The following is a 10827-nucleotide window of genomic DNA, read 5'->3' as shown; positions in this document are numbered from 1 at the left end:
ACAGAGCGTGAGCGGGGGAGGAGCAGAGAGAGAGAGAGAGAGAGAGAGGGAGACACAGAATCCGAAACAGGCTCCAGGCTCTGAGCTGTCAGCACAGAGCCCGACGCGGGGCTTGAACTCGCGAACCGCAAGATCGTGACTTGATTCGAAGTCAGGTGCTTAACCGACTGAGCCGCCCAGGCGCCCCCAATCTCAAACTCTTGAACCTAGCACTTTCGGGTTCCTCTTGAAGCAGCGGGGCCCTAGGGAGTGGGCAACGGCCTTGGTTACCCCCGGTGAAGAAGGTGATGTGGAAGATGGGCTCATGTTCTCAATAGTGAGGATTCATTCACGTATGCAATCATTTAACAAACCTTCATTGTACACCTACCGTGTACCAGGCAGACAAAATCCTCACCTTCCTGAAGCTGACAGCCTAGTGGGGAAGTCAGACAGACGTAACGCCGGGGGAAATATTCTAATCTGTTAGAAAGTGAGGCGTTCCATGTGAAAATACTGGGCAGGGGGAACTCAGGGCAGGGTCAGCAGACTGCAGCCTCCAGATAAAATCTAGCCCATCATTCGTTTTTGTACGGTTCCCAAGCCAAGAACGGTTTTTACTCCTTTTCGTGGTCGGGAAAAGGAAATCAACAGAAGACTTTGGGACCCCTAAAATTTGCATGAAATTCACATGTCAGGGTCCGTACATGAAGTGTTATTGGAACACAGCCACGCTCGTTGGGTTACATAGCGCCCGTGGCAGTTTTTGTGTTCTAAGCCCGGAGTGGAGTAGCTATGCCAGAGACCACATGGTCTGCAAAGCCTAAACTAGTTAATCACCTAGCTCTTCACAGAAGAAGTTCCGAGATCCCTGGCTTAGGGGATTGCAAATGGTATGTGAAGGTGGACTGCGATTTTATATTAGAAAGTCAAGGAGAGCCTCGCTGACAGAGTGACATGGGGGTAAAGCCTGAAGGAAAGAGGGAGGGCTGCTATGCCAGCATTGGGGAAGAATGTTTCAGGGAGCGGGAACAGCCAGTGCAAAGGCCCCGAGGTAAAGTGTCTGCTGTGTTCAAGGCACAATGTGGGAGCCCCCCGTGTCTGAAGCAGAGAGAGCACGAGGGGGCGTGGTGAGAGAGGACAGAATGGTGATGGGGAAGGTTGTGTGGGCTGGGCCACAGGGCGGACTCCGGCTTCTATCCTGAATGAGACGGAGCCACGGGAGGGCTCTGGGCAGGGGAGGGGACAGTAACAGTCTGGTTACACTGGGGGCAGGGAGACGAAGGAGGGAGCTGCTGAGAGAGTCCTGGAAGGAGACGATGAGTAGATGCTGGGGAAGGGAGAGAGGCGGGCAGATTCTGGATAAATCTGAGGGTGGAGCTAACAATATTTCTCAAGAGATAATATCCCAACCGCGGAAAAGTCTTTCCTAAAAGTGCTCCCGTCCTAGGCTTTCAAATCACTCACGTCAGGGTTTTAGTTGCAGCTTGACTACATACCACCTATGTGGTCTTAGGTAAGTCGCTCAATCTCTCTCAGCCTCAGTTTCCCCACCTGTTAATGGGGTTAATAACCGGGGTGCGGTATCAGCGAGCTCATTCATGCAAAGCGTCCATCATGATGCCTGGCACACGGAGCGGGCTCCCATGCGAGGCAGCTGCCGTAATGAGGATCATTCCCCACGAGGGACCCCACGATCCGTGGGCCCGGGTCACCGTCCCTGAGTCGTAGACCACCTTCCTGGAAGGAATCTGTCCATTTACCGCCCACCTCCGCTGGATCCCCCCCTCCTCCTCGACCCCCGCCCCACCCAGTCAGTGACCCGAAGACCACACAGAGAAGTGCTAAACCTTGCTGAGCCTCAGTTTCCTTAGCTGGAAAATGGGCCTCCTAACGCCTGCGTTACGGACAGCCAGGGCCATGAAACTAACTATTCCATATACACATCAAGTGCTCAGAAATCCATTGCCGCTCTGTTTTTCCCATGGCCGTCAGCAACAACAGCCACGTGGGTCTCCTCAAGTATTTTCCCCAACAGTGTATTACGAAAATTCTCAAACACACAGGAGAATTGAGAGAATTTTACAAGAAACACACATGTATCCGCCACCTGGATTCAGCCGTCAGTCCATCTTCTGCTCTTACGACAAATTTTAAAGTCATGAAATATTTCTCTTTTTTCTTAATTTTTTTAAATGTTTATTTTTTTTAATTTTTTTTTTTTATTTTTTTTTAATGTTTATTTTTGAGACAGAGAGAGAGCATGAATGGGGGAGGGTCAGAGAGAGAGGGAGACACAGAATCCGAAACAGGCTCCAGGCTCTGAGCTGTCAGCCCAGAGCCCAAGGCGGGGCTCGAACTCACGGACCGCGAGATCGTGACCTGAGCCGAAGTCGGACGTTTAACCGACTGAGCCACCCAGGCGCCCCTTTAATGTTTATATTTGACAGAGTGTGAGCTGGGAAGGGGCAGAGAGAGAGAGAAAGACACAGAATCCAAAGAGGCTCCAGGCTCTGAGCTGTCAGCACAGAGCCCGACACGGGGCTTGAACTCACAAGCCGTGAGATCGTGCCCTGAGCTGAAGTCAGACGCCTAACCGACTGAGCCACCCAGGCGCCCCGAAATATTTCTTTTTTTTAACATATATATTTTTTAAGTTTAGGGAGAAAGAGAGAGCAGGAGAGAGGGGTAGCAGGAGGGAGGGAGGGAGAGAGAGAGAGAGAGAGAGAGAGAGAGAGAGAGAGAATCTTAAGCAGGCTCCGCGCTCCTCAGAGCCCAACATGGGGCTCAATTCCACAACCCTGCGATCATGACCTGAGCAGAAATCAAGAGTCAGGTGCTCAACCGATTGAGCCTCCCAGGTGCTCCTCAAAATCCTGAAATATTTCTATTAAGATTTTCGAGGACTCAGTTTGCACCAAGCGTTGTTTTTATCACTGTTCTTAGTTCATTACTTCCACTTGCTCACCCAGTTCTCACATCAACCCTCTAACATATGTCAAGTATGCAGTACAGTGCGTTATTCCCATTTTACAGGTAAGGAAATTGAGGCACAGAGAGGCAAAAGACTAATAGCTGCTAAATGTTGGAGTTGGGTTTGAACCCAGACCATCAGGCTTTGAACCCAGACCCTAGCTTTTAACCATTAATGCCATATTGCTTCTCCTTAGTATGGGAGAAGCATGCCACCCACTGGAGTATCATGCAGCCAGTATAACAGAATGTCGAGAAGAATCCAGTAAAAATAATACAGGACTACGACATGATCATGATTCAGCTCAGATCCGGTGTCTAAGAAAAAATATGCTCCGAGGAGGGGCACCCACGGTCACCAGTGGTAGCTCAGGGGTAAATGGACACTGACTGATTAAATAAAATCGTTTGTTACTCATTGCAGCTACTATTAGTTGAGCTCTTTCTTTGTGCCCCACCCTCTATCACAGGCTTTACGTGTTGTATCTTTCCAAGCACTTGTAAGGTAGGCACTGCCATACCCATTTTAGAGATGAGGACACTGAGACTATGAAGGGCAGGACTTGCCCGAGGTAACTCAGCCAATAAGTGGAAGAACCAGGATTCAAATCCAGGTCTGTCAGTTCCCTGTGCTGATAAGCCTTTCCGGCTCTTCCCAACGTCTTATTTTTCAGTAATAAGATGATTTAATTCCATAATGGAAACTACTCTTTTAAGAAGACATCTCCTTAAGAAAGTAGACTTATTGGGGCGCCTGGGTGGCGCAGTCGGTTAAGCGTCCGACTTCAGCCAGGTCACGATCTCGCGGTCCGGGAGTTCGAGCCCCGTGTCAGGCTCTGGGCTGATGGCTCAGAGCCTGGAGCCTGTTTCCGATTCTGTGTCTCCCTCTCTCTCTGCCCCTCCCCCGTTCATGTTCTGTCTCTCTCTGTCCCAAAAATAAAATAAACGTTGAAAAAAAAAATTTAAAAAAAAAAATAAAAAAAAAAAAAGAAAGTAGACTTATTTATCGTTATTGTATTAGCCATGTGTATTATTTTAATACAATTAAAAATCCTACCTCACACCATAGACAGAAATCAGTTCCAGGGGCACCTGGGTGGCTCAGTAGATTGAACGCCGACTTCGGCTCAGGTCATGATCTTGCAGTTCATGAGTTCAAGCCCCACATTGGGCTCTTCGCTGACAGCTCAGAGCCTAAAGTCTGCTTCAGATCCTGTGTCTCCTTCTCTCTCTGCCCCTCCTCCACTCATGTCTCTCTCTCTCAAAAACAAAATAAACATTAAAAAAATACAATAAAAATCAGTTCCAGATAGACAACCAACTTAAATGTAATGCAAGATGATAAAGATTTTGGAAAACAACGTAAGAGAACATCAACATGTTTCGGAGGCATGGAAATATTTCTTAAACAAGACATAAAAATAATTATTCATAGGAAAAGACTGAGGAATTGGACTGCACTAAAGGTAAGACCTTCTGTTCATTAGAAAATGCCATTAGAGGGGCGCCTGGGTGGCGCAGTCGGTTAAGCGTCCGACTTCAGCCAGGTCACGATCTCGCGGTCCGTGAGTTCGAGCCCCGCGTCAGGCTCTGGGTTGATGGCTCAGAGCCCAGAGCCTGTTTCCGATTCTGTGTCTCCCTCTCTCTCTGCCCCTCCCCCATTCATTCTCTGTCTCTCTCTGTCCCAAAAATAAATAAATGTTGAAAAAAAAAATTAAAAAAAAAAAAAAAAAAAGAAAATGCCATTAGAGGGGTGACTGGTGGCTCAGTTGGTTGAGCATCTGACTTCAGCTCAGATCATGATCTTGTGATTGTGGTTTGTGAGTTCGAGCCCATCAGGATCGCTGCTGTCAGTGCAGATCCTCTGTCCCTCTCTGTCTCTGTCCCTCCCCCACTCATGCTGCTTTCTCTCTCTTTCAAAAACAAATAAACATTAAAAATTGTTTTAATGTCATTAAGAAAATGAAAAGACAATCTGTAGAGTAGGAGGTGTTCATAGTACAAACAACTAACAAATGGCTTGTGTCCTGAGTATATGAAAAACACATCCATTTTAAAAATGGACAACCCAATAGAAAATTGGGCAAAACACCTGAACAAGCACATTACAAAAAAGGATATTCAAAAGGCCAATATGCAAATGAGAATTTTGTTATTCATCAGGAAATGCAAATTAAAATTACGATGAGCTACCATCGCACATCCACCAGAATGGCTAGAAACGAAATGGCTGACAATGCCAAGTGTTGGTAAGCAATGGAAGTACTCCAAGATGGCCAGAGGGAGAAGCTATTATTACAACCACTTTGGAAAACTCTTTGGTAATATCAACTAAAGATAAACATACATGTCCTATGATTCAGCCATTCTACTCCTGGGTTCATACCCAAGAGCAATGTGTAATAAGTTGCCCCCTTTTTTTTTTTTAATTTTTTTTTTTTCAACGTTTATTTATTTTTGGGACAGAGAGAGACAGAGTATGAACGGGGGAGGGGCAGAGAGAGAGGGAGACACAGAATCGGAAACAGGCTCCAGGCTCTGAGCCATCAGCCCAGAGCCCGACGCGGGGCTCGAACTCACGGACCGCGAGATCGTGACCTGGCTGAAGTCGGACGCTTAACCGACTGCGCCACCCAGGCGCCCCGTAAGTTGCCCCTTTTAATAACTCAGGAGTTAGGGGCAGTGACCTTCCCATGCAGTCAAAAATCTGAGTATAACTTTTGACTCTCCCCAAACTGAACTACTGAGAACTTCCTCTTGACGGAAAGCCTTACCAATAACATAAACAGTCAATTAACACATATTTTGTATGTAATAGGTACCATATTCTGTATTCTTACAGTAAAGTAAGCTAGAGAAAAGAAAATGTTATTTCAAAAATCATAAGGAAGGGGCACCTGGCTGGCTCAGTCGGTAGAGCATGTGACTCTTGATCTTGGGGTTGTAAGTTTGAGCCTCACACTGGATGTAGAAATGACTTAAAAATAGAATCTTCAGGGGCCTCTGGGTGGCTCAATGGGTTGAGCATCCATCTCTTGATTTCATCAGCTCGGGTCATGACCCCAGGGTTGTGGGACTGAGTTCCACACTCAATGCAGAACCTGCTTAAGATTCTCTCTCTCTCTCTCTCTCTCTCTCTCTCTCCTTCTGCCCCCCTCCTCTTCTCATGCTCTCCCTCTCTTTCTCTCTCTAAATAATAATAATAATAATAATAAACATATAAAATAAAATCTTTTAAAAAATAAGAGGGGACTCAAATAAATTTAAAAAATCATAGGGGCGCCTAGGTGGCTCAGTCAGTTAAGCGTCGGACTTCAGGTCATGATCTCGCAGTTCATGAGTTCCAGCCCGTGTCGGGCTCTGTGCTGACAGCTCAGAGCCTGAAGCCTGCTTCAGATCCTGTGTCTCCTCTCTCTCTGCCCCTTCCCCACTCGTGCTCTGTCTCTCTCTGTCTCTCAAAAAGAAATAAACACTAAAAAATAAATAAATAGGGGCGCCTGGGTGGCTTGGTCGGTTAAGCATCTGACTTCGGCTCAGGTCATGATCTCACGGTCCGTGAGTTCGAGCCCCGCGTCGGGCTCTGGGCTGACAGCTCAGAGCCTGGAGCCTGTTTCTGATTCTGTGTCTCCCTCTCTCTCTGCCCCTCCCCTGTTCATGCTCTGTCTCTCTCTGTCTCAAAAATAAATAAATGTTAAAAAGAATTAAAAGTAATAATAATAAATAAATAATTAAAAAATCATAAGGAAGAGAAAATATAGTGATAATGCTGTATTTACAAAGTCTACGGACATGTGGGCCCATACAATTTATTTATTTTTTAATGTTTATCTTTGAGAGAGAGAACACGAGCAGGGGTAGGGCAGAGAGAGAGAGAGAGGGAAACACAGAATCTGAATGAGGGTCCGGACTCTGAGCTGTCAGCACAGAGCCCGAGCATGGAGCCCGACGTGGGGCTTGAACCCGCGAACTGTGAGATCACGACCCGGGATGCAGTCAGACGCTTAACCCGCTGAGCCACCGAGGCGTCCCTGGACCCACGCAGCTTAAAGCCGTATTGTTCAAGGGTCAGCTGTATAGGTTGACCACTCTATGCTGTGAACGTACCAGAACAAAATGCTCATTATATATCATTTGCGAGAGCAAAAAGTGGAAACAACTTAAATTTCCAGCCACAGCTGGTGTGTAAACATAGAAACATATTGTGGTGTATTCGCACGATGGAATACTACTCGGCAACGAGGACAAGTGGATTGCGTCACACACCCAACCTGGATGAATTTCACAATCGTAGCGTTGAGGGAAAGAAGCCGACACAGGAGTTCATACTATAGAATATCATTTACATCGTGTGGAAAAGAGGCACAATGAAACTCCTCTCTCTAAGGAGGCATACTTAGGCAGTAAAACCTAAACCAGGTCAAAGTCAGTCCAGCAGGCACCTTCTCAGGGACAGAGAAAGTAGTGCCTGGGAGGAGGTGGGGAGGAGCTTATGGAAAGCTGGTAGAATTTGTTGCCTCACCTGGGTGGTGGTTATACAGGGACGGTCCCTTTGTCCTAATTCAGGAAGTGGACTACTTGTGTTTCAGGTACCCTGCATATGTATGTCGTATTTCACAAGGAAGAAGGTTCAAATCATTAAAAAATGATTTAGAGGGGTGCCGGGGTGGCTCAGTCGGTTGAGCGGCCGACTTCGGCTCAGGTCATGATCTCACAGTTCATGGGTTCGAGCCCCGCGTCGGGCTCTGTGCTGACAGCTCGGAGCCTGGAGCCTGCTTGGGATTCTGTGTCTCCCCCCCTCTCTGCCCCTCCCCTGCTTGCACTCTGTTTCTCTCTCTCAAAAATAAATAAACATTAAAAAAAATTTTTTTTGGGGGGCGCCTGGGTGGCGCAGTCGGTTAAGCGTCCGACTTCAGCCAGGTCACGATCTCGCGGTCCGTGAGTTCGAGTCCCGCGTCGGGCTCTGGGCTGATGGCTCAGAGCCTGGAGCCTGTTTCCGATTCTGTGTCTCCCTCTCTCTCTGCCCCTCCCCCGTTCATGCTCTGTCTCTCTCTGTCCCAAAAATAAATAAACGTTGAAAAAAAAAATTTTTTTTTAATGATTTAGAAAAGGAAGCTCATCACAGCCTCATGTTACAAACGGAGCAGACCAGATGTCTATGATATAATAATCATTGGAAGGGACGTGCGTGTCCCTTGCTTTGTGCTGTTGCTTATTATCTGTTACCTTATTTCATCTTTATTACAACCCTCTGAGACAGTTACTACCATTATTCCCATTTAACAGATGGGGAAACTGAGGTCCGGTGAAGTTCAGTAACTTGCCTACGTCAGTCAGCGCTAGAGCTCGATCTAATCCCAGGCCGTCGGGCCCCAGAGTCTGTGCTCTGTTCACTACCACGAGACTCTCTCCTCTCTAAGGAGAAGCAGAAATAGGGAAGTAGAAGGCTATTTCTCAAAACACAAAGCTGTCTGATGAGAGGATCTGGAAATCGTTCTACGGCCGTCTGTCCGGACAACAGGGGAAGGCCGTGATGGGAGCAGGGCTGGGGGGCCGGGCACAGGGAGCTGTGAGCCCCTCACCCACCACATCAGAGACCAGCAGGTACAAACAATTCTAGTGGGGCTTATTTATTGTTGTTATTATTATTATTATTATTATTATTATTATTTTTACTTATTTATTTTTCTACTGAGGCTTTTAACCGGAGCTGGTGGATGGAATTCAGCGGCTAGTGATTTTGGATGGGAAAGCCCATGACCTCTTTGCTTTCACTGCCCTTTAACTCAGCAGTCCTCAAAGAGTGGTTGGGGAACCCCCGTGAATCCCCAAGACCTTTTTCAGGGCGTCAATGAGATCATAACTCTTTTCTTTTCTTTTTCTCAAGTTTATTTATTTTTGAGAGAAAGAGAGCGTGCGTTCATGGACGCATGCACATGACTGGGGGAGGGGCAGACAGAGAGGGAGAGAGGAAATCCCAAGCAGGCTCTGCACACCAGCCCAGAGCTCCAGGTGGGGCTTGAATTCATGAACCCGGAGAATGATCTGGGCTGAAATCAAAAGTCCGACGCTTAACCCACTGAGCCACCCAGGTACCCCAAAACTATTTTCATAATAATACTGAGATGTGTTCGTCCTTTTCACGCTCCGAAGGCTGCTCGACCTGTGGTGACATCATTGATAGGACGGCTAATGAAATGTACGCATGTGTATTCTTGCATTTGAAAAACTGCTCATTTTAGGGGCACCTGGGTGGCTCAGTGGGTTGAGTGTGGGACTCTTGATTTCGACTCAAGTCATGATCTCAGAGATCATGAGATGGAGCCTGGTGCTGGGATCCATGCTCACAGTGCAGAGCCTGCTTGGGCTTCTCTCTTTCTCTCTCTCTCTCTCTCTCACTCTCTGCCCAGCGCCTCAAAATAAATAAACAAACTAAATAAAAACTTCTCAGGGCACCTATGTGGCTCGGTCAGTTGGGCATCTGACTTCAGCTCAGGTCATGATCTCGCGGTTCATGAGTTTGACCCCCCCAGCATCGGGCTCTGTGCTGTCAGCTGGAGCCTGCTTTGGATTCTGTGTCTCCTTCCTTCTCTGCCCCTCCCCTGCTCGCACTCTGCCTCTGTCTCTGTCTCTCTCAAAAAATAAATAAATAAACATTAAGAAAAAAAATTTAAAAACCTCTCCTTTTATTTTTCTTGCATGACAAGTAGCAATGGATATAACCTATATGTGTGTGTGTGTGTGTGTGTGTGTGTGTGTGTGTGTATACACAAAACGTCTTTGGGGTCCTCGATAATTTTTAAGAGGATACAGAAGGGCTGCTGCGATTGAAATTTACCATGTCCTTCTGTCCTACTTTCAGACTTTCAGCTCTGCCATGAGAAGAAATCAAAGATGTTTTCAAATCCCACTGAGTCATTGCAGGCCACACAACCATCTTCGGTACATCCATTAAAACTTCGGAGTTTGCCATAATTTTCTGAACCTGCACTAGATCTTGAAGTTTAATGCATTAAGAAGGAAGCGCACATCTCACCGTATCATGTATTTGTTTTAAAAATATTTCAATATTGGGGCGCCTGGGTGGTTCAGTCGGGTAAGCGTCCAACTCTTGATGTCGGTTCAGGTCATCCTCTCAGGGTCCATGAGATCGAGCCCCACGTTGGTGTGCTGACAGTGCAGAACTTCCTTGGGATTCTCTCTCTTTCTCCCACTCCCTCTCCATCTGCTCCTCCTCCACTCGCACTTTCTCTCTCTCTCTCAAAATAAATAAATAAACTTAAAAATTTTTTTTAAATATTTCAAGATCTATAATTCGGTAGCATCGGTTTCCTTCGTAATCCTGTGTGTTTATTTCATGCCTGTAAAAACATGATTCAGGGAAGGGCTTCACCAGCCCGCCGAAGCGTCTTTAGCACAAAAAAAGTTTAGAAGCCTCAGCTTCTGCAAGAAAGACTAAAAGCAAGGGCAATTTACAATTGGGGGCGGGAGTGGGAATTGAGGGTGTTTGAGGATGAAAGAATTGTTTATTGTTACATTTTAAGCTGTAACGGGGACTCTGGAAGGTGAAAAAAAAAAAAAAAATCCGAACAGTACAAAAGGCCCATCTGGAGCCCCGTGCCCCTTCAGTGTCACTCCGAAATCTGTTGTACCCAACCTGGGGACGTTGTTGTACTTTGAATTACAAAAACCAAGTAGGCGGGGTCATTTTATCTGCTGCCGGGAAGAGAGAACAATCGACCCTCCATACTTTTTCTGCTGCTGGAGGAACCCCCAAACATATTTTGTGGCAAGCCACACTCAACCTCCGAACAGCTCCCGAAGCAAAGTTTGCTGGAAAATTCTCACTTGCTCCCACCTAGACCTCAGACCCATTTC

This window comes from Leopardus geoffroyi, chromosome E2 (genome assembly GCF_018350155.1).
Source record: "Leopardus geoffroyi isolate Oge1 chromosome E2, O.geoffroyi_Oge1_pat1.0, whole genome shotgun sequence".
Lineage (NCBI taxonomy): Eukaryota > Metazoa > Chordata > Mammalia > Carnivora > Felidae > Leopardus > Leopardus geoffroyi.
Note: the sequence above shows the minus strand (reverse complement) of the source record.